At 46.3% G+C, this 23,818-nt stretch overlaps 1 protein-coding gene across 12 annotated transcripts in view; it reads left to right on the forward strand.

Moving 5' to 3' along the window:
• PROM1 (prominin 1) overlaps positions 1–23,818 on the forward strand; it is a 922,577-nt gene that overhangs the window by 480,601 nt on the left and 418,158 nt on the right. The window lies entirely within an intron of this gene.

A 23,818-nucleotide genomic window follows, 5' to 3' on the forward strand; every position in this document is an offset into this window, starting at 1 on the left:
GGTTAAATCTGCCACCACTATAAATGTGAGGTTTATAGCGACTACTGTACAACCAATCAAAGGGCCACAGTGGGTCACCTCAAGTTATTACAGTGGCCAGATAATGATATAAGCCAAAAGCAACATCCCCCACCCTTTGCTGAATGTTTTTCTCACCTGAAATCCAGTGAAATGATCTCCCTGTCCATTCAGATCCCCTGGCCACCTATGAGTCAATCCCCTGCTTGCTTGACAGCTTCCCTACACTGCTCAGGCAGACCATAGCACCCTATAGACGAGAACTTGGAGACTAGAAGCAAACCTTCCCTAATTGTTCCACCATTCTCGACAACTGACTATGCACCACAGAGCGAAAACCTCCGTCCACTTCCTAAATGATATAACCCATTGGGGGAATCGTATGTGCTTTTTCAGAGAACCTCCAATGTAATGTAATCATGAGCGAAAAACTGCAAGTCCATTGAGCAGTAGACGTTTCATGTCTCGTGAACGCCTATACCTCATTTAAAGCAGTTCAATCTTTCAAACCCTTTGAGGTAAGACCTCTAACCTTCTTCACAGAATGGCTTGACTTCACATCCTCTATACCAAATGCTACTGACAGAGTTACAAGACTAGCCAACCTTAATGCCAGACTGATAATACCTCCAACAAACTTGGGGCTGGATTAATAAAGAATTTGACAAGAAGCATGGGCTTCTCCCAGCTATCTTAAGGCTGAATTCAGATTTTGGACCCACACCCTAAACATCCTTTTTTTCGCTCTACACACCTGTATCGTATTCCACTCTTCTGGATGGGCAACTGCCTAGCCCTGAGAAAAATATCTATTGTCACCCCTCATCGCAGAGAACATAACTCCACTCCTCAGAAAGCGATCTCCCCCAGACCTATGTGAATGGTCTGTAAGTGAGCTCCAAGTAACTGCGGACCCATCTATCTCTGATCTATTCTCACTACCTCCCATAGGTCTATCTCCACCACTCTTAACACAATGTCCCCACTAATCACCTAGAAATATAATTCACCCTCTTAATCTGGCAAGAAATGGATGGACTACCAATTTACAAATCTTAAAAGTGAGGGCAGAGCACTGAAATGCAAATAAATGTGGAGTTGTTGAGCATTGCATAATGGCATACCTTTCTCATATAGGAGGTTGCCAGAGAAACATATGGTGAAAAACATGGTTCCTCCATTAGAGAATTCCCATGCAATAAGCGTGATACCTCCTGGAGGGGTGTGAATGGCTCAATGAATGAGGCGCTGGTGCTGCAAATAGAATATCATTTTGGTACATTACTTTGGGGTGATGCTATTTTCCTAGCAGAGATAGCACACCGAGAAAGATAGAGGCCGTTCAGAGCAGCAATGAGGATAGTGATACTGAGCATATCAAAATCACCCAGACTACCAACAATGGAGGAAAGTGTCAGGGACCTGCTCTTGACTTCTCGTGGAGTGTGTGGTTATAAAGGGAAAGTTATTTTCAGAAATGTGGTAATTCTTGCTGAGTAGGTTTGCATAATATGAGGCTCTCGCCCTAGCACCAGGAACAGTAATTAGAAAAACAACTGGTGGGACTAGAACACCTTGTTCTGTGTTATTAGCTGAGTTGGTATTGCCCACCACAACACTAAAGTTGTAGTGTGGAGTATTCTGTTTGAGTATCGACTGCATAGAAACATAGCACACATGTATCACACATGTAGGCAATTGAATATCTAGAAGTGATGTGCTTAGATGATCTGTGGTTAAAGGATGGGCAATGTGAGAATGCTTGGTGTCCTCCTGCCTATTGAATGTGCAATGTCATCTTTAACAGATTAATTTAAGAATTCAGGTTGTGTATGAAAAATAAATGCAAATAAAATATTAATATAAAAAAAAAATATTTCCAATTTACATCAAACTCACCAACCCTGGCCAGGAGACCGCCTCTCAACATTACTATGACTTTGACTAAAATGACTTTGCTCTTTCTTCAAAGACACAATCACACACATCAAACTAAATAAAACTGCCTCATCCAACCCTCCTACCCTAGAAAAGAGTGACATTGAACTGTTAACTTCATCCTCCGCGTTCTCTACCATCACCATGCAGGGTCTAGCCATTGTTTGCAACATGAAAACATCCAAAGCAGAATGATCCCAGTACGCAGCCCACCTAATGAAGGAGCTGGTCTCCACTGTTGCTCCTTGCCCCACCAATGTTTGTCACGCCACCCAGAAGAGTGGTTGACTCTCCAGTCACTTACAAATGTCCACTAATCACCCCTTTGCTAAAAGTAGACTATTCCAATGTTACTGTCTTGTCGACTATAAACCTCTTGCTAACTTTGCTTATGAAGCCAAAAGGATTGGATATCTAGTCACCCTCTACACAAAGTTTCTATTGACACTGTAGGTGCAAAGAATAACCACTACTCAATATAAGGGACAACATTTTAGAGGCACTAGATTCCAGACTCTCTAAGGCCATGATACTGCTTAACCTGTTAGTGGCCTATGGCACCGTCGACCACTCGATCCTCATCTTCCACCTTCAACACCATATGGACATCCAAGGAACTGTACTTAAGAGTACCACTTCATTCTTGAAAGACCACTCAGCCCAGGACAAAGTAAGTGATTTCTAATCAGCCCCAATCCAGCAAATCTGCACTCTCCTCCAGGCCCCTGTCAGTCAGCATGGAAATTCATTGGCTACATGAGGTCCTTAACAACCTTGATTGAACTCTTCCATCTCTACACCAAGGATTCACCTGGGTGAACAAAACACCCAGGCCAAGAATGAATCCAGAAAGAGATGGCAGACAAAACCCTGAGCCTTAATTATTTGACGACGGAGGTCCTCTTATGTTGCACCACTAAGCGGTTGAAGCTACCTTTTTATATGGCTATTCTCGATAGGTACCCTTTCCAAACCCTTTGAAAATGTATGAAACCTAAGCATAATCCTTGTCACTGATCTCTCGATTAGACCACTAATTAAGACACTTAGGGCCCGATTCTCATGTGGGTGTTAAGTACCGAAAAGGTCGTAAAAAGCGCTATCGATCTTTTCGGTACTTAAGACCTATTCTGAAGGTGGTGCATTCTTCCGAAGACGGTATGAATGCGCCACTTTCGGAATACATGTGACGGTTGCTAGGATGTGTGGGAAACCAACCTAACGATCCCAACATTTGTTACCTACCATTTAAGACGGGTATTTTTGTGGCACTCCTCCACTATTAAATGTGCGTTAAAGTGGCGCACATATACAGTACCATTTCTTTGCCAGTATTGTGGAGGAATGCCACAGGGACACTGGTTGCATTGAACTTTGTTCCTCACCTACATACTAGCACTACCTTTGTGCTGTATTTTAGCATTACATTTATTTTAAAGTGCAGTGTATGAGGTAGTGCTAGTATGCAGGTGAGAGACAGGGTTCAATGCGCTTGTAAATGTAACCAATATCCTTATGGAGACATACACATTTGCAAACATTAACTGCTACTTTGCATGTTGAATATGAAGGGTTCTCAGCAGCACTTTCGTAAAATAACGATTATGTTATTATTTAAGGAAAGTGCTGCTGAGATTTTTCCATTGTGCCCATTGTACCCAAAAACAGGAGCAAAGAAGGTGGTGCACTGTTGTGCACTATGAGGATGCCCAGGCCTACTTGAGAATAGAGGTGGAGCCTGGGATTCTCCAGATTTGGCGCAGTGATTCGTGCTCTTTAGCACCCTCACTGCACCAACTTAACAATCGGTCCTGAGTATCAGGTGCCACTTTCAATTACACATGCTCAGGAAAGTCCCCCCTTTTCCTTGATCCCCCCCATGAGGTCGAAGTCACCCTGACCCTAGGACAAGCAACATCTGACTACAGCAATATGATGTAAATCGGCCTCCATGCAAAATTCCTCCAGAAATGGTAAACCATTCCAAGTAGTGTAAATGGACAACCCCAGACTAAACAAATTCGACCGCTCCTCAGCAATTCATCAAGCCCTGCACATACTCTGTTCAGCAATGCACTGCATCCAAGTGACTCGGCATCACTAGCAGAACCTTCCACCATATTGGTCAGAAGTACCTCACCAACAGGTTCAGCCTCTTTGTTCCATTGAGCTATATAGGCTCTGCTTATACAACCCCCTGTCCAAGCTTCCTGTTAGAGATAGAGAAGTAGAGGAAACACCATCTCTGTCTACATGCTTCCTACTGAACTCAAACTCAAAATGGGCAACCTTAAATTCAGGAAGGCACTAAAAGTATTGTTATTCTGAAAAGCCTTCCAAATGTGACAGGTCTCCCGGATTTCTGTTATGGACTGACTTGACCAAAGATTCTAGCTTTAATAACCTTTACTCAGATATCTGAAATGCAGTTGACTTACTTAGGATTTAACAATGACTTAGAATCTCATCTCGGTGTTCTTATTCTTCTTACCACACAGATCACACCCACATTTCCATGGATCAGTGGCAAAGAACATTTACCACACAGATGTGGATTCTCCTCCTCCTCACTTGACCGTATCCCTCCTTTTCCTCCCATACCCTTCTGCACTTGTCTTTCTACACTGTTATCCCTTGACACTGTCACCAGTGATAGCCCAAGGCTTTGGAGTCCCAGGAAGGCTGTACTGGATTTGGAGGATGTACTAGTTCTCAATCCCAAACACACCTCCAGGCTTTAAGGGAACACTAGAGCACATCTGTAACCCATCACACAACCACACACACATTAGCTATTTGACTAGCAATATGCTGCCAGGCAGCAATGTTTGACTCCCACATTTCCCTGGTATCGCTTTCAACCTCTGCATCACACATTGTTAGAGTCAGCGCTAATCCATCTTCCTGCCCATCCTGTTATGCCACAGCAAGTTCTGTTTTTAGATGCTTGCTCTGTCTTTGGCCTCTCTTTTCTCCCTTTCCCTTGCTCCCCTTCGAGTACTGTCTGTGTACTCCAAGAAGAGGTGTAATTTTCCAAACAATGGACCAGCTTCTGCATTGAGAGATCACTAATGTGATAACTTTTGCAGTGCAAATTACTATTTTTTATTTACAATGCCCTACTGAGAGTACAATGTCACCCTTTTTGTATTTGTGCCCTGTGTGTCCTGTCCTCACCACCTTTCCTCCTTACCCAGACCTCCATCCCTCTGATTTTCTCTCCTGGTATTTTGAAGTGCTGTGTATGAATGTAGCACGCTACAAATCTCCAATTAAAAGATTACATTATAAAATAAATAAAATGTTCATTGGAACAGAACAGCATAATGGGAACTGCCTTGTTTACATCTTCTAATTTCCATTACTCCTAGTCCTACTCCTCCTCATCATGGTCCTAACTTGATTGAGGGAATCCTGCCTCGCAACAGGCTCGATCCTTTGAGAAATCATTTTAATTTACCATTGTGTTGCCCGGTAGCTCCCTTCTGTGCCATAGAAGGACTCCTTTTCCCATGCTTATCCTTGAAGCCGAAGCACATTTTCCTCATAAGGGAGGGAGAGCAGGTTTGTAAGCACTGTGACGAAAAAGAGTGGGGCTAATGTATAGTACCATATGTAATTGAGGCATTACCCTCACCATCCTCTACCTCATCCCAGTCCTATTGTTATTGAGGAATATCAAAGCAATGGGCCACAGCTAAAGGATCTGCAGCCAATATGTAGATGCAGCACACATACATTTATTGAACAGTAAGTTGACATAGGGCCCCTGTTATTTTCCCATAGTGGTGATTTGGCATAGTATAAAATAATAGTATAAAAGAATAGTAGCATAACATAAGGGCCTAAAACTCCATCAAGAAAGCTGTTCTCTTTCATACATGAGATGCAGTCTGTAGTGGTAGACAATGTGCACAGGGCTGCCCATCTATACGCACAGCAGATTTGAGGAGAAAGAATGCTGCTATTGCTCTGGTCGTTCTCACCTTGACACACTAGGGCAGAGGCCGCTGGGCTGATGAGTATGCTAGAGCTATGGCAGCCCTAACCCATTGGAAGGGATGCCCAAGTGGCCTTTCTACCTTTACCAGCGAGGCTGAATATAAAAAGGAGCCTTTTGAACTGCCCTTCCGATGTCGAGGAGGCAGAGATCCTCCTCCTCTGCCGTGGTGGGGATGCATGGTAACAAACGAGAATGAACTCCTCAAACTGATGAAATATAGAAAAGACCTTCAGCCGTAAAGCAGTGCACAGTCTTCGAACCAATGCCCCTTGCTGATTGGAAGGAAGGGCTCCCTGTATAGTAGGGCTCTTAACTCGCCTTTCCTGTGGTCATAAGTAAAGGCCACAAGGGGGATGGTTTTAAAGGAAAGGACCTTAAGGTAAACCTCTTCTAGGGGCACACAAGTAGGAGACAGCAGGGCCTTGAGGAAAAGCAGCAGGACCCAATTAGGAACCTATGATTGATTGGCAGGTCTTGATAGCATAAAAAATCTAAGAAGTCAGAAAGTGAACTCTGAGGCACTCAATCCCCTCCCCCAGTGGATTATCGAGCATTTGTTGAGCAAAAGGTTGTCCACAAACAATACTGTAATTAGTAAGTACAGTAAGTACAACAAAACTGTAATTTAGTGCATATTTGTTGCTAATTGAAGATACTAAAAGCAAGTAAAACAATATATACACATATGTGATCACAGTCTGGTGTACAACGATGGGACACATCACACTGTAGAATTCGCATAGCTTCAATAGCAACACTGTAATAATAACCTAAAGTGGGAGAAAAGATGTTAAATAATGTATAACGGGTCTTGTAATTTTATAAGGCAACACCAACACTCAATACTAATCTTATTGTGTCCAAGCCCTGTCCTAAGAGCCGCGTTCACCAATGTTCAAGGTAGGTAACCGGGTTTTGTCTACTTAGAGGTAGTTTGTAAAGTTATTCAGAGTTCTTCCACAGGAAGCAATGGTCTTGATGGGGTAGATGGTACAAGAGTCTGTATATTATTTTTGAATGATGTCAGTCATGTTTTGCAGTCATCAAAATCTTAGGCTCAGGTGGGATTCCACCATGAAAGGACATGCTCGGGTAGCTGCAGGTTAGGGCTTTATGTTTGAAAACATGTAGCAGGGGTGTGTCAGAACAGGTAAGCAACCAGCCCCTCATATACAGATTAAGGCAATCACTCCAGGTAAATTTTGATCTCTGGGTACAGCTGTTCTCACCGTTCATTCCGGCTTTGAAAGTAGAGTAGTCTCAAGAGCAAACTGCCTTTGACAGCTGTATCCAGAGAATCAACATTTTTTCGGCCACTGTCAGTGAACTTTAGGAAATGGATCACCATGCTGGAGTTGGTTGTAGTTGAAGGAAGCCCACAACACTGACTCCCAAGACACTGAAGAACCCCCATGGCACCACTGATATAACGAGCAGTTGAAGTGACCCTGCAGGCAAAAGGAGACTGGGCCACAGGACTCAGGCTCCACCAGGGCTCCTAGCCTTGGCTGAAGGCAGAGATAGCAGCACAGCAGGGTCACAGGCTCACCACGAGGATGCACTGCATGATTCACAGCACCAGGCTGTCCCTATAACAAATTCTCTATCACAGTAGAAATTACCACTTCAGTCAGATACTGTCTGGACCACGACTCCTTAGAGCTCCAAGAAAAATCCCTCAGGACTGCAGGATTCAGAACTGTTAAGGCCCACCACTTCAAGGGAGAGGATGGACTGTAGAAGATATCCACTGTCGATTCAAGAGCAGACGGTTGTTTTGCGGTTCAGGGCTTGGCCAATAGGGATATGAGCAGTAGTGCCCCAGCATTCCTCTGTTCCCTCTTCGTGCTCCAGCTCCAATGATCAACTGAAGAATTGCAGAACCTCTTCTAATATCCTTAATCCTGGGCTGCGCTGACCCCAGCCCATCTATCCTATCAGGAGACCTCTGACATACAAACCTCTGGGTGGCTATCCAATACTGAACAGCTACCTCTGATACAGTTTAAAATGTGTATTTGGCCCATTTGCTACCCCAGACCTAGTCCAAATCAAGACCTTGTTTATGTTTATATTTATAATGCGCCGGAAGCCTGCGAGTATCAGGGCGCAGAAGAGAGAGGAAAGAATGGCCAAAAAGAGAGACTAATCAAAAAGGACTGTTTTCAATCGTTTCTTAAAGGATAGGTGATTACTTTCTGCAGATAGACCCTTTGGAAGTTTATTCCACTGAAGTGCGGCCTGTGCCTGTAAAGGTCTTCCCAGGCCCTTTACACGCTTGCTGCTCGGGATAACCAAGCGAACAGAGTCGCTGGATCTAGTTACTCTCTTAAGACAAATAACCATTATGGAGTCCCACCGGTAGCTAGGCACGTGACCATAAACTTTAAATCGAATCCTGGCTTCTACAGAAAGCCAGTGCAAAGCTTTGCAATACTCATGATGTGTTCTCTTCTAGAGACCCCTTTAAAAATGCTCACAGCATCATTCTGCAAGATTTGGAGCCTTTGTATAGAGCCCTTACCGGCGCCGGCTAGTAACGCACTGCAATAGTCAATACGCGGCATAATCATTCCCTAACTATAGAGGTGCAATTAGCCTCTGACACAAACGGTTTAACTAACCTAAGTAATCTTAGGGAGTATTGAGTCTTGTTAATAGTGCACAAAATGTGGTCTTCTGAGTTTAATGAGGCCTCAAATACATTCTTAACCTTTGAGATGGTATTGACTAGCTGGTTCTGGATAACAAAGCTTGAAGAAGAGTCATCCACTTTTGCATGTGCCTGTGCAGAGACAAAAATCAGAAGCTCAGTTGTAGCCGCTTTCAGACACATACCCTTCTTGGACCTCCAATTTTAAATAATGTTATAAATCCTAGAGATGAGGTCCAGATCTTTTTCATAATTCCCACTGATATTTATAATCAGTTGAGTATCATCGGCATAATTAGAAAATCTTGACTCCCATTGAGTCCAGAAGGTCACATAGTGGGCGACAAAATATGTTAAAGAAGGCAGGCGAGAGACAAGCGCCCTGTGGCACACCACACTGTAGCCTCTCTGGCTTGGATTGAACTTTGTCCCAGATAACTTTGAACATTCTATTTTGTAAAAAGGAATCAACCCAGAGGGCTGCCTCCTCAGAGCAGCCTGCGATATTCTTCAGGCGATCGATTGACTTACGAGGCCTCATTACGAGGCTTGCGGTCACAGAATTAAGGGGGCCGGTGCGGGACCGGCCCCCTTCATTCCGTCAGGGCTGATTACAGGGTTCACATCGCGGGACCCGGATCGGACGCCTGGTAAAACCAGGCGTTCTTTCCGGGTCCCGCGAGGGGAAGAAGGAGGTAACAACGGGACACTTATAATGTGCCCGTTGTTACCTCCATCCCCATTCCCATTGAGCCCTATCGGGGCTCAAATGGGAATGGGGAATGTTTCCTGCAAGGAGGACTTACCGGGTCCTCCTATGTCAGGATGACCCGGTAAATCCCCATTGCAGGAACCCGGAAAAGGAGCCCGGTTTGGAGGCAGCCATGGAGCTAATAGCGCCATGGCTGCCTCCAAACTCGTAATGAGGCCCACTGTGTTCCACAAGATCGAAGGCTGCTGACTGGTCTAATAACATCAGCAGCCCGACCTTGCTGTTGTCCACAATTTTAGGCATTTCACTCTGGAGGTCCAACAGGGTGATTTCCGTACCATGATGGGACCTAAAACCCGATTGTCTGGGGTGCAAACTTTGCAACTTTTCCAGATGTTCTTGCAGCTGGGAAGTGGCTACTTTGTCCACAACCTTCATGAGAAATAAAACATGTGTGATAGGTCTATAATTCGTATAAACCTTCTGATCCAGCCCTGCTTCCTTCAATAGTGGGGTAACTGCAACGTTTTTTAAAGAATCAGGTATGCAGCTATCTCTGAAAGTTGCATTTACGAAGCGGACTAAGAACAGCCGGAAGATATTAAGATGCTCCAAAATTATTTTGGAAGGGAGAATCTCACCCTCGCAGGTTGTATGGTTCATTTTCAACACCTTGAACACAGAGGGCCTCATTACGGGTCGGGCGGTCCGGAATTAACAGTGGCGGTGAACCCACCGCCACTGTTAATTCCGGACCGCCCGATCCCGACCCCTGCAGGCGGAAGGTGATCTTCCCGCCAGGTCTGACCTGGCGGGTTGAACACCTCCCGCCTGCAGGCGGACGTGGAAACACTAGCACCATCACGAGATGGTGCCGGTGTTTCCACTTCCCCAATCCCATTGAGTCCTATGGGACTCGATGGGAATGGGGATTAAAACCATTCCGCCTCCGTGACTCCCGGGACACCGGGGCTGTAATGCCCTGGTAATTCCGGGAGTCACGGAGGCAGAATGGTAATACGAGTCCGGCGGTAACCAGGCGGTTTTACCGCTGCGGTTACCGCCGGACTCGTATTGAGGCCCAGAGTCTATTTCTAGGCTCTAGTACCAGCTTCTCACGAAAAAGGATGTTTTACCCTTTGCGGGAGGAAGCTATCAGAAAGGAAAGCAAAGCACGAAGACAGTGCTTAAAACAAAATGGGCAGCCACCTGGAGCACTGTGGTGATCAATATTCTGCTAACCGGTAATAATAGAGGTGAACATGAGTGTATCCACACAGCTAAGACTGCCACCAGCCTGTCTGTGCTTCACTTAGTTTGAGAAAAGCACCAACACTCCAAAACGAGTGGCAAAATAAGGATTCCCTGCAATATTCCCCTTCACTGCAGTGAAGTCCCGCTGCACTGGTAGTTCTAAGGACTGACCAGTGCCCCTAAAATGAAATGAGCTAAGTCAGGGGGTGAGACTTAAAAAGATCCCTCTTCCAAAAACCAGGTAAGGGTTACCAAGTAGTCTGCAGATGTGCTAGCAGTATCATTGAAGTGGATGGGAAAAATGCAAACTGAAAGTTTTTCCTAACAACTATCCCCGGTGTTTGGCATAGGATTGTGGAAAGGAAGATCTTCTTGGCATCTAAACTGAAGTGGACACCTGGTTTGGCATACTCTATTGCTCTAAAACCCCATGTTGTAAATTACAGGCTGCCAACTGGAGGAGTGTCTCATGCTGGTTCCAGCCCTGACCTTGAAGGACAGGGGTGTGTTCCGGGGAACATTTGAGACTTCCTACTTCCACACAGGCACTTGTACTTCGCTCGTAGGGGAAGACTGCTTAAGTCATAGGAGATTTAGGTGTCTAAGGCAGAGTACGTGGTTTAGGATTTAATTTTCTTTTCACTTTACTGCTCATAGTTTCACCTATTTCAAGTATTTTAAAGTGCTTTTACTGTTGTAAGTGTAAAGTTTAGGGGATCTCACTTTGAGATCACAACTGTGTGTGTTGTCACAGATGGCCTCAAGAACACACCAATTCTTTAAGACGGTACAAGGGTGTTTATTAAAATGTTTGAATTGCGTTTCACTAAGGGCTCTGTCTCTCTCTTCTCTCTTCTCATGTGGGATTTTCCCTCACCAGCCCATCCGTCCCTCTATCCCAAGTTGATCACTAGAGATCAGATCAGTAAGCCCTACTATCTAGGTTCTGGCTCGCTACTAGTGAGGGTCTAAAGGTAATCACCTTATCTATCTGGCTCCTTCTGGGAATGTCTAACCAGTGGTGCCACAAAAACCAAAGGTCTCAAGTAGTGGTGCCTTTCAATCACCCAGGTCTCACTTAGTATATATCTCTCATGCCCTTGTATTCCTTGCCCTGATGTTCTCTCCTTCCTTTCCCTTCCTTCTACTGCCCTCCCTTCTCTTCCTCCCGCACTCCTTTCTCTTTCACTCTGTTCCTCTCTACTGCTACTCTGCCTCGCTCTCTATTACACTTCACTCTACTACTCTCCACTCTCCTCTGTACTACTCTCCCCTCTCCACTCTACATCTCTATTTCCTCCCCTCTATTACTCTGCACTCCACTCCTGTTCCCTTTCCACTCTACTACTATCCCTACTCTTCCCACTCCACTCTACTTCAGATCTACACTATACTGTAACTCATCTTCTCTCAGTCACCTTTCACTCTTGCATTCACCTAGTTCACTCACTCTCCCATACACACACTACTCTTACTCTTAATCTCATTTACTCTCTTCACTCACTATAAACACACTGTCACCCAAAAGTTCCACTTCCTCTCACCATCAATGTCTCACCTTGCACTTGCACACGCTCTTTATAATTCTTCTCCTTGCTCTGCTACCCTGTCATTCCTCTGCTTGGTGTCTCGGCCCGCCCCCCCCATCCCATGAACAGTGCACAACGCCCTGTTTCTTGTGTACCCTTTTATGCTGCTCGTCCCCCTCCCTTGGTCCTGGTGCTCCACGGTTCCCCAGGCCAATCGCTGAATTATTCTGTCACCCGGGTTGTGTCATGCAGGTACAAACTTTTAAAAAGCTGCTGTAGTCACATCCCCTCCTCAGACTCTGGCCCCCTGGAATTTTGCAATGGTGGCCAGCGACAAACAGTTCCTATGTGTGCGGTCTTCACACGTGGGTCTGCCAGAGGTCTGATATGGCGGCCTGCCAAAGACTCAATCAATTTCAAAGTTCTTCGGAACGTGTTTTGGAGCTTCCTGGTTGCCAGTCTGCAGTGTGTACTATTCCACGGCCTTGCTCTTAACCGCTGACTCTCTCACTGTTGGATTGCTTGCTCCTGCCTCCGCTGCAAGGATTATTAGAGGTGTAACGGTACACCAGTATACCGGTATAAATACCATGAACCCTTTCTAATAATGTCACCTGGTGGCTAGCCTGCATTTGCCATTGGTTAGCACATGAAGGCTCCAATGAGAACCTTGTGGCTTCTCTCGCAGCCGAGCTGAGAGGCTGGCCTTCTTTCAATGGGAGCTGTGTGTGTTGTAGACTCGTCTAGCAAGCAGCAGGTGCGTGCTCACGTGAAATGCTCGATTAAAGGAACACCGCATCCTCATTGCCTGGAGCCTTGTGTGCCCAAGTAGGTTGTTTTGACTAATCGTTTATTTAAAATCGTAAACTGCGCTCCTTTAATGGTGCTTCTCATGGGCAGCACCCAAACCTTCCAGGGCCTCCGGATGTACTGAACAGTAAATCACCCCACAGATCAGATAACTGAGCCCATTATGTAATTTGCATCGTCTTGTAAGTTCTCAGCGCCGTCATGAGAAGGTATTAGAAGGAGTGGATGGCTGCAAGCCTCATGCTTGTTCAGGGAAAGGCAAGTTAAAGTGCTACATGTGCTTCTTTTGTTTTATTCTCAAAGTCAAAACTATTGTAGGTGTTGGCGAGTGAGAGAGAGCAGCCAGGATGCCAGTTGATCAGCAACCCTCTCTACATGAGCCCAATGTAACCATTTTGCCCTCCATCAGCAGCATACATTCCAAGGGTTCTCTGCAATGGCACCTCTGGGGGTCTTGGCTGCTTGGGCTGCACTGGCTGGGCAAAGGCCAGTGCAGTCTTACTGTTGTGGATACTACGACTGGACTCTACCCTACCTGGCTGCCAATGCCTGGTGATTATAGCCTGCATCCATATTATTAGAGTACAGCAGCAGATTAGGCTATGGTCCGGTGACAGCAGACCTAAGAGGAGTCGCACACCCACTGGACTCAGATAGGGGAGACATACTGGACTCGATGCACTGAAGGTAAAGGGAGATTTGGGATTTTAAACTGTTGAAAGCTTCTTGTCCCGTCTGTCTGTGTAAACCCTTTACCTGGCATGTGTCTGAAGCTTTTTCATTTCCGAAGTGCAGCAAAGGCATAGTTGTCAGGGCCTTTCAACATTTCTTAGTTGAAAGGAGCCTTGAGCCTCAGGAGGCGCCCATCAACTGCCTCCATGTTGCCAGTCAGCATGTTTATAACACAGCAATATATTCCTTTCTAGATTTATTTTGTTCTGGTGCTTTAAATGTGCGCTTTGCAGCGCTCGCCTTACAGGATGTTTGCTGAAGCCCTTGCGCCTGGCCCTTCCCCCGTGATGGGGCCCGTGATGGGCAGAAGTGTTATCGCCTCATTGCCTCATTGCCTTTTACACCGGTTCCAACACATCCGCCACTTGCTGATAAAGGATTTATAGCCTTTCAGGGGGAATTTGTTTCAGCTCCCTGCTGGCTGTCCCATGATAATCGCCAGCTATTAACTACCAGCTGGATTTTTTTCTCCATTATATGTGCCCTATGGTGCCTCAAACTCTTTTCCACTCTAAGCGGGGGTGGGGGGAAAGCCATGAACTATGATGTTGAACTGGGCCTTCAGAAATCTTCAGCCGGGCATGAAGGCAACTTTAGTAGCATGCATCCATGATCCTTATAATACACCAGATGGCTGGGTAAGTCTTGACCTTCTGCCAAAAACAATTCTTAACAATACCAATAAGAAAGCAGAGTCATGTGATATCTTGAAACTGACTTAATTACAGAAAATCAATTAAAACTGCACGACAGAAGTGATGCAAAGACGGGTGATTCTCTGTGACACCTGGCTCTTCACAACACAAGTCCACGTTTTGAAAGACGAGTATGTAACTGAACATTGTTATGCCTCTCTCAGGCCTACAACATATGACACGGGAGCCACTGGATTGCGTGCCTTCTCTTTATTTCCATACAGAACTGTTTCCCATTCCTACTCCTCCACTTCCTCCCTCCTCCGGCCTTCCTTCCAATGCTTGTAGACCATCCCTCTTAAAGGGGCTGCAGTCTATTCCTCACCAGAACACCTTCCACCTTGCTTATCAGGGAGGTTCACTGTTTAGATTTGCTCAATGAGGCATAGGGGTTTTCGTGTGACCCTGGTGATTCGCGAGTCTCCCCAGACTCCTCCATGCCCCGTTGGTCACATGCTTCTTCATCTCCCGGTTCCTCTTCTTCCATTGCTATCTCCTCCATCAGTTCCAGCTCTTCCAAGTGTAGTTTGTGGGAGAAGGAGGTAATCCGGGTTATCTCATCCCCATCTACTGTCGCAGTGACCATCGGTCCCTTCACCTTGGTAACTAGGAGTGGCTCCAGGCTGTATCTCGTGTCGGTCTTCCTTTGTTGTCTTTATCTTACTAGAACAACCTCGCCGACTGGGAGTTGGTGTTCTTTCGCTCTCCTCTTTCAGTCCGTCCATTCCTTTGCCTTTCTTTTCTGCGTCTCTTTCACGAATTTCCACATCCTGCCTCTTTCATGAATTTCCAAATCCTGCTCTGGTGTGTAGTCTTCTACTTGTGGGAGTAGAGTTTGCGGTTTGTATTTTAACATTAGCTCTAGAGGCGTCCGTCCCATTGCTTCATGTGGTGTGTTTCTCTAACTCCTTAGCATTTGACATATCGCTTTGGGTATTGATGTTTGATCAGTGTGGCCTTTTGTCGTGTTCGTTTGATGGTAGCCATGAATCGTTCCACAATGCCATTGGCTTGTTACCAAAGTGGTGTGATCCTCTGGTGGCGGAAGCATAGCTGGGTGGCAAATCTGTGATAGTCTTGTCCCCTTTCACTGAAGAGTTTGTCGATCACTCCCACGACATGGTAAAATGATGTGGATTGTTTGTGTTTTATTAGTGGGAATCGTGAGTACTAGTCTGTTATTACAAGGAGGTGTCCTCCTTCTTCAAGTGGGCTGGAGAAGGCCATTGCTATTCTTTGTGAGGGTCCATCCGGTAGTGGTACCATCGGGAGTGGACATGGGGGACTGTTCGCCACTGTCTTTTGGCAGGGTATGCAGTGGGTTAGGGTGTCTTCCACGATTACATCCATGTACGGGAACCACACGTGATGTGCGACCTCCCGATGACGTTCATGGGCTATGGTCACTAGTGCTTTCCTCAGGCCTTTGGGGACTACTAGGCAGTTTCCTCATAGCAGTATCCCTTGGTCATTTTTGGCAAGTTCATTCTGTGTTTTTGCAGATCTTTTTTGTCTACTTCCCCGCTCACAAACGATTCTGTGTTGAGGTGCTTCCATTTGTTTGTGTTGGTGAGGCGTATCGCTGCCTGTATCATGAGATCGGCCCTGCTTTTGCTGGCGTATGTCTCCATTGAGATGGCGAGGGGGAGGGCGTTGAGTGATAATTATGAGATGTCTTCTGCCTCTTGTCTTATGGAGTCCTCTGTCTTTCCTTCCGGATGTCTGGACAGGTAGTCTGCTGGGTTGACATCACCCACGGGTTTGTGGATGATCCGATAGTCATACTCCTGGAGTCTGATGCCCCACTGTTCGATGCCCAAGGACATTTTGGTTTTGGTGTTGCTAAATAGGGAGGGTGTTGCCTTGTAGTCTGTGATGAGGATGAATCATCTGCTGAAAATGAAATGGTGAAACATTTCACATGCCAATACCACTGCTAGACTTTCTCGTTGAGCTTCAGAATACGCCTGTTCTGTGTGCGACAAGGCTCTGCTGGCGAACGCAACTATTTCGCACTTATAGGTTTTGTTCGGGTCCGTCTGGGCAAGTATGGCGCCCAGGGCAATAGGGCTGGCATCAACAGTGAGTTCCGTTTCCCACTCTCGGTTGAAGTAGGCGAGTTGGCGATTGTTGGCAAGTTCTTCCTTGATGGTGCAGAATGCTTCTTGGTAGCGCATGTACCATTCGAATGAGGAGTCTTTCTTGAGGAGTCTCTGGAGAGGGTCAGTGATGGTGGCATAGTTCGGCAGATAGCAAGCCCAGTAGCCAGCCATGCCTGGCAATGATCGTAGTTCGGCAACTCCGGTTGGGGTGGGTAGGCCGACAATGGCGCTAATTTTGTCAGGGTCGGCAGTGATGCCCTGGTCAGAAAAGATGTGTCCAAAGAAGCATAGGCTTCGTCTGTTGGTGGCGCATTTGGAGCTGTTGAGGGTCAGTCCGGCCTTGTGAAGGATGTCACACACTGTTTTCAGTGCAGTGTCATGTTGTTCTTGAGTGATTCCAAAGATCAGGATGTCGTCGCTATAGTTAAGGGTGTTAAGCACCGGGGATATCAGTCAGCAAATTGTCTCTTGAAATATTTCCGCTGCAGAGGATATCCTGATGTTGAGCCGCTTGTAGCTAAACAGCCCTTTGTGCATTGCAAAGGTGGTGATTGGTCTGGAGGCGGGGTCAATCACCAGTTGGTGGTACCCTTGGTTTAAAGCTAGTTTAGAGAAGCGGTGGCTTTGTTGAGTCTCACCAGCATGTCCTCAATGTTGGGTCCTGGGTGTCCCGCTCTCTGGATTGCAATGTTTGGAATGCGCATGTCCACAAAGAGACGCAGGTGGCCATTGTCCTTTGGTAGCACATGATGTGGGGCTGTCCACTCTCTCGGTAATGTCGTTGTCGAGTAGGAGTTGTAGTCCGTGCATGACTTGGGCATGTAGGTGGAATCCGACTCTGCAGGGGTGCTGAGGCACTGGGGAAACTCTTGGGTCAATGTGGAGGGATATGACAGTGTCTTTTAGCATGCCCACTCCTTCAAATATTTCTGGGAAGGTGGATTTAAGTTCCTCAATCTCCAGGTCTCGGCACGATATTGAGCTCAGGATCTGGGCCCCTGGAGGTAGGCCTTGTACATCATTGGATGGGTCATATTGGATATCAATCAAGGCTAGGGCTCTGACGGTATGGTAGCTGAGGAGGCATCACCCTGTTGTTGGGCTGTGGATGACATGAATGGTGGTGGACACTCTTCGTCCTCTGTAGATCAAGTTGCACCGAAATTGGCCCTTGGATTGGAGCGGGCGGGCTGCATCCCACTGGAATATGCAGCCCTGAGACGGGCATAGTGGGTAGGTAATTGCTATGGCATGATAGGTGCTCTCATTCATGACGTTGACTGTGGCCCCGGTGTCCACAATGGACTGGTTGCTTAGGCCTCCTATTTAGACTGCAACATTTGGCGCTGTGCTGTCATCCGATGTGTCACTGATGAGTCTGAAATATTCCTTGCTGTATCTGTCGTGGGTGTAGTATTGGTCATCTGCTTGGTGAACCCCTTCATTTGGCAGCGGCTTCTCGTAGGGGTCATGAACGTAGTAGGGTGCTGAATACACGTTTATGTCATATTCTCAGTTAGGGCCTTGCACAGGAGCGTAATCCTCTTGTGGATTGGGTGTGTAGTCGTATGCATTGGAGTATCGTGCTGGCGGCTCAATTTTTAGATCTTCAACTGCCCTTATGAATTCTGGTTGAGCGGGGGCTGACAGTATGTTTCTGTCTTGGAAGGTTTTTGAGATGTCTCGGTCATGGTATGGTCGAGAACCCGGCCCTCCCCGCTGTTCAGGTTTCCTGGTTGGGCCAGACAGTGGGTTCGGCCTGTATGCGGCAAGCATTGGGGATTTCTCCCTGCACATCACCTGGAAGTGATTTTCTTGGCCACACCTCATACACATTTGTCCTATGGCCGGGCACTGGCCCCTGTGGGGGAATTCAAATCTGCATCTGTAGCATTGCTTCTCTCCTTGGGTTCGTTGGTGTCGCCTCCGGGGCTCTTGACTGCCTGGCGGTCCTGGTTAACAGGTGTATCCTTGGGGTCCGGTGGCCACTGCTGCAATGGTATCACCTTTCTTTGGGTTCTCCATGGCTTCCGTCTGCAGGTCCACCCTTTCATATATTCTTGCTAGATTGACGATTTCTTGTAGTGGGAGGATTTTTTAAATAGGTGTTTCCTAAACTGCGAGGAGGTGCACCCTGCGATTATCCAGAGTCTGATTGCTTCATCGTCATTGAAATTGGCAAAGTCGCAGTAGGTAATATTTTTTTGAAGCCAGAGGATGAACTCTCCCATTGTTTCATGTGGCAGTTGTGCACACTGATTGAATGTATACCCCTCATAGTCTCTGTTAGGGAGGATTATTAGTTTCCTGTTGACGGCAGAGATTAGGCATTGATAGGTGTTTTTTTCTTGTGTTGGGATTGTCTTCAGGATTCCTTTGATCTCTTTCCTGGCTAGATTGGATAGTCTTGGTCACCTATAGCCCTCATAAAGTCCTCAGACTCATCCATCCATTCTTCGTACTTTTGACCCTGGTCATGATGTGGTTGTAGAGTAAATGGGTTGGGGCGCTGTAGCAATGTTGCTCTAGATGCTGGTCCTGCCCCAATGGTGACCTGGACCTCTGCTCCCGCACCTCGGCTGCTTGTGCTCCTTCTGACATTTTGGTGGGTTGTGGTTGTGTTTGCTTGTTATTGGGCTTGTGCAAGCGTGTGTCTCGCTCTCTGTGACAGGTTGGCTGTATTCATTTATTTTGCGCCTGGCGGTCTGTAATGTGCTTGGTTGGTTTCCCCCCTTGTGGCGCAGTATTGTGGGCAGGTGCGCTGATGCCCTTGTACTGGGGTGGTTGCATTTATTTTTTGCTGGCTGGGTCCCTTTTGGCCTTCGCGCTGCACATTTAGTGCTGGCACGTGTCTTTGCGGCCTTCTCATTTTCCCGAGTTTATAGTGCGTGCGCACCTCTCTCTTTGACTCTTCTGCCATGTGGTGCATCTCTACTTTGTTCCTGTATAATACACGAATTACGCATGTTCTTGCTCGTGGATGTGAGTAAATGTTTGTCGTCCTTTTATTTTCCTCCGTTCGGTGCGCATAGTGTGCGCGTCCCTCTCTCTTCCTGTGTCGCGGCCTGGTGGCATACAGCTTACCGGCGTCATGTGGCCCGAGTCTGCAGTACTTGGCCACTCTATGATGTCTGCTGGCCGCCTGTGCTCTGGTCGGCTGTCTGCGTGTGCCGGGTCCTCCTTGTTGGCTTCTGGGGACCGGCTGTCTCTGTCGTTGGTCCTGCTGCGATGCCCTCCAAGCATGCACCTTCACGATGTTGGCCCTCCTGGCGCATGTCGCAGCTTCCTCACTGGTTCCTGGGGCACTCTCTACGTGGCCCGGCTGACACTTCTGCTGGGCCTTCTGCGATACCCTCTGTGCGCGCACCTTCGCAGCATCGGCTCTCCTTGACTTCACTGACGTGTGTCGTGGGGTACTCCTCACCCATGGTCCGGCAGCATGGGACGTAGTCCTTCATCGCCAGTTGTTATGCCTCTCTCAGCCCTCCAACATACGACACAGTAGCCACTGGATTGCGTGTCTTCTCTTTATTTCCATAGAGAACTAACGTTTTCCACTTCCTACCCCTCCCCTTGCTCCCTCCTCCCGCCTTCCTCTTAATGCTTGTAGTCCATCCCTCTTAAAGGGGCTTCAGTCTATTTCTCACCACAACAAACTTTCATACAAAATGTAAAATGTTGTACATGTTCACTTCACTTTCACTTTGTTGCGGCTGGGGTGCAGGACCTCTTTACCCTGGTGATGAGATGGGTCAAGAGCGGGTGCTGCTTACAGTCACACATTCAGCACAGAAAACTCCTATTTTAAAAGAATATAGCACTATGAGTCTTGCAAATAAGCCGGCTGCCCAAATTGCTTAAAGACAGCATAAGATGTTAAACCTGCTGTATTGTAACAGCACAACATAGATTCCGAGTTAATGAATAATGCACACATTCAGTGCACATAAAAACGATAGCACCCAGAAAGATCATTTAAAGAAAGGGAGGTGCAGTCAATTTCAACTTCATAAAAATGATTTAAGACAGCAGGCCTTACAACCCCATGCAGCCAGTGCACATTACATAATACAGTAGTGAATGGAAATCTGCCGTCCATTTTATATGCACAGACTTTAATTGCGGAAAGCACAGCAAAAGCTGGCACAAGCAATTAATATTATAGTACACACACCGAAAGTGTAGTATTGATCACTTTAAACTATCAGGGTTGGGTGATTAAATACATGCGCTATACCGTGATAACTTTGGTATACCATCATTTCACAAGGTGGTTATTGTACCGTCAAAAAATCAATGCCGTGACATTCCTTCTCTGGAGTCCTGGCAGAGGGGAAAAAGAAGCACAGGCCTGGATAGGGCACAGCAAGTATAGTGTGATAACAAGCAGTACTTGACAGATGCAGCAAGGAATAGGTAGAAGAGACAGAGACTGGGGGCCTCCCAACTCCATCACCCCACTGCTGGGCTAGGACTGGCTCTGTCAAACAACCTGGGAGACCTCCTGCCCAATGTTGAGTGGGGCCTCCATCTCCTCTTGACAGGGTCACAGTATGTATATATGTGTATGGAGTATGTTTGGTGATAGATACTTACCTTTTACCTTACCTGATTAGAGTTTAAAGATTGAAAGTGAAAACCCTTAGTAATTTCCAGGAAACAATAATGAGAAGCACGAGTTGTGAGATAACACAGGATTATTACAGAATTAAGGCGAGGAGAGGTCAGTCAGCCGCATGCAACCGAAAAGCTGTGAACTCACCACGCCCACATTATTCAGTATTTAAAACAAAAACCACAAAATTAGAATAAATTCACATACAATCTGAACATTATTTGTAACTACATTCTAAGAATCCTATTTGCTCCTGCCTGTTTAAAACCAAAGTCAGTGCAAATTGTCCTATTCTAATAGGTCGGTACATTTCCCTATTCTCGTTGGTTAGTGCATTTCCCGGCTCCCATTGGTTAGTATAAAAACACGTTACATTTTGATGTTCATCTCCCAGCAGTTAACCTAATTATGCGCGGTCAGCAAGAAGTGCAAAATCTGCCATCCCCAGCAATAAACTAAATGCAAGGCCATTCTCATCTGTGAGATCAGCTAATTTGGCATTATGTTATCCCTGCACATGTAGCTCTCCCATGTTAAAGCCTGTCAGTGTTGTTATCGCTTAAGTTCCTGCCTAGGCCAAGACCAAAAGCATGATTTTATAGTGTGCTGAACTCCCATGAGAAAGTGTACAAAAGGCCTAACTCTTAGAATAATAGCTAATATTTGGGTTGCCTGACCATCCTTCCACATATTGTGCAAATCAAAGGCTTTCTGGGATGCGTTAGAAACAAAACTCAAAAATGGTAGAGACACTAAACTAAAATTGCTGACTGTTGAGAGGCCTATTTCTTAATACAATAGTTGATAAATTTGCAGCTAGTTCACTCTGTTCCGTACTTGACTGTCCATAGCCTCTTCAGAGTGATACAGAAAGAAGGCCTAATTCAGCAAAATGAAAAGACCCTTTTGTTAATAGCAATCACACAAACAATATTTTCTCTTACGTTGAGGACGTTGCATCCCATATTTACAAGGTCTAATGAAATAGGGCCTCATATTGAGTTTGGCGGTAGCCGTGCAGGAAAAACCGGCAGGCTGTCGCCATATCCGAAAATACCATTCCGCCTCTGTGATTGCCGGAATTACCGGGGCATTACAACCCCAATGACTCGATAATTCCAGAGGCGGAATTCCCTAAATCCTCATCCCCATGGAGTCCAATAGGACTCCATGGGGATGGGGACAATGGAAACACCGGCTCTGTCTATTACGGAGCCGGGGTTTCAATTTCCGCCTGCAGATGGGTGGAGTTACTCCCGCCAGGTCAGACCTGGCGGGAGTGACACCACCCACCTGCAGAACTTGTAATCTGCCGGTCCGGAAACAACGGTGGTGGCGGGTTTATCGCCACTGTTGTTTCCGGACCGGCATACACGTAACGAGGCCGTAGTGTTTTAGTACGGCTGTTGCTTGACATATTTGAGTGATGCGTGTGATTTACTGTACTATTACAGCATGCTAAGATCTCCGGAAGTCTGACTTATTGCTCAGTCCACGCTTTCCTGTATAGTGCATGACTAAATTAAGTGCCAATATCCCTATTCATTAACTTGGGTGGCCTCTCGGAACCACTCTCCGGGCTGGTTCTTAAACGCTAAACCTGCTACTGAGCAGAGCGGCATGTGAGAGCTTTCGTTGTGCCCACATTATCCATGCCTCTTGGCGCATCCTCAGCTATTCCTGCAGCGACCCAAGCATGACAAGGGGCGGCTTGGATCAACAATCTGTCTCGCGTCAGGAAAGCTGGTTAAGGTGCAATATCATAGTCTTGCAGCGAAATTGGGAGGGGCCTACCCGGCAACACAGCAATTTAAAGCAATTAATAAAGGAACAAGCCTGTCACGAGGTAGGAATACCTCATTTACGTCAGGACTCAGACAAGGAAGTTGGACATGTAGGGATGGAATTTTTCCTCATTGAATAATTTCTTGGCAGGTGATATTTGGCCAGCACATAAGGCCTATCATTAAGGTAGCTGAAACCTGCATTACACCTGAAAGTACAGGAAACATGAGAAGGTTGTACAATCCTGAATGGGCAATCTGTATAACTATCCATGACCTGCTTACACACCTTCTCATGCCCCGCACCAGATTTTCCTTCTATACATCTGTCTCTCCTTATATTACACCTTTTTCCGGTCAAAGCATCACAAGCAGAGTAAGGTCCTGCTCTCCATGGGCTTAATTTATCTTAACTCGTGCAAGGTTTACAGGTTTTGACACTACTAGGGTGGTGAGCAGGCGTGGTATAAAAAGAAGTGGAATAATAAGAAGAAAAACGACTGTGAAGTACGCTCCTGGAATAATTTGGTATCTCTGTGGCATTCATATCTGAAAATGACGTATATTTATAGTAAATAAGAGAACATTTTGGGTTTAAAAAGGAAAAGATAACATTTTTAGACCTCTACGTGCAGCATATGGAGCTTGCTATAGTGAGCTTCTGCAGTCTGTACCTTGAGGGGGGTGAAGACGGGTGGCAACTGCAGAAAGCCATGAAAGCGAAAGTCACTTTAAATTGGCAGGACGGATCAGGTGGACTTCATATTTTCCATGTTGTGATTCTCTTCACAGAATGCAGTCTACCCCATGGCCCTTCCTGCTCTCTCGATTGCTTGCCCCATTGTGCCTATCTCTTAAGAAGACTGGTGATTGGTCATTTTCTACCTTTTTGCCTTGTGTTGGCAACTTTAGTACAGGTACCTTTTGGCCTCTTGCATTCCTTGCAGCAGCCAAATTCATTGATTGGACCGCC

Source organism: Ambystoma mexicanum, chromosome 6q (assembly GCF_040938575.1).
Source record: "Ambystoma mexicanum isolate Mex_15411 chromosome 6q, UKY_AmexF1_1, whole genome shotgun sequence".
Taxonomy (NCBI): Eukaryota; Metazoa; Chordata; class Amphibia; order Caudata; family Ambystomatidae; genus Ambystoma; species Ambystoma mexicanum.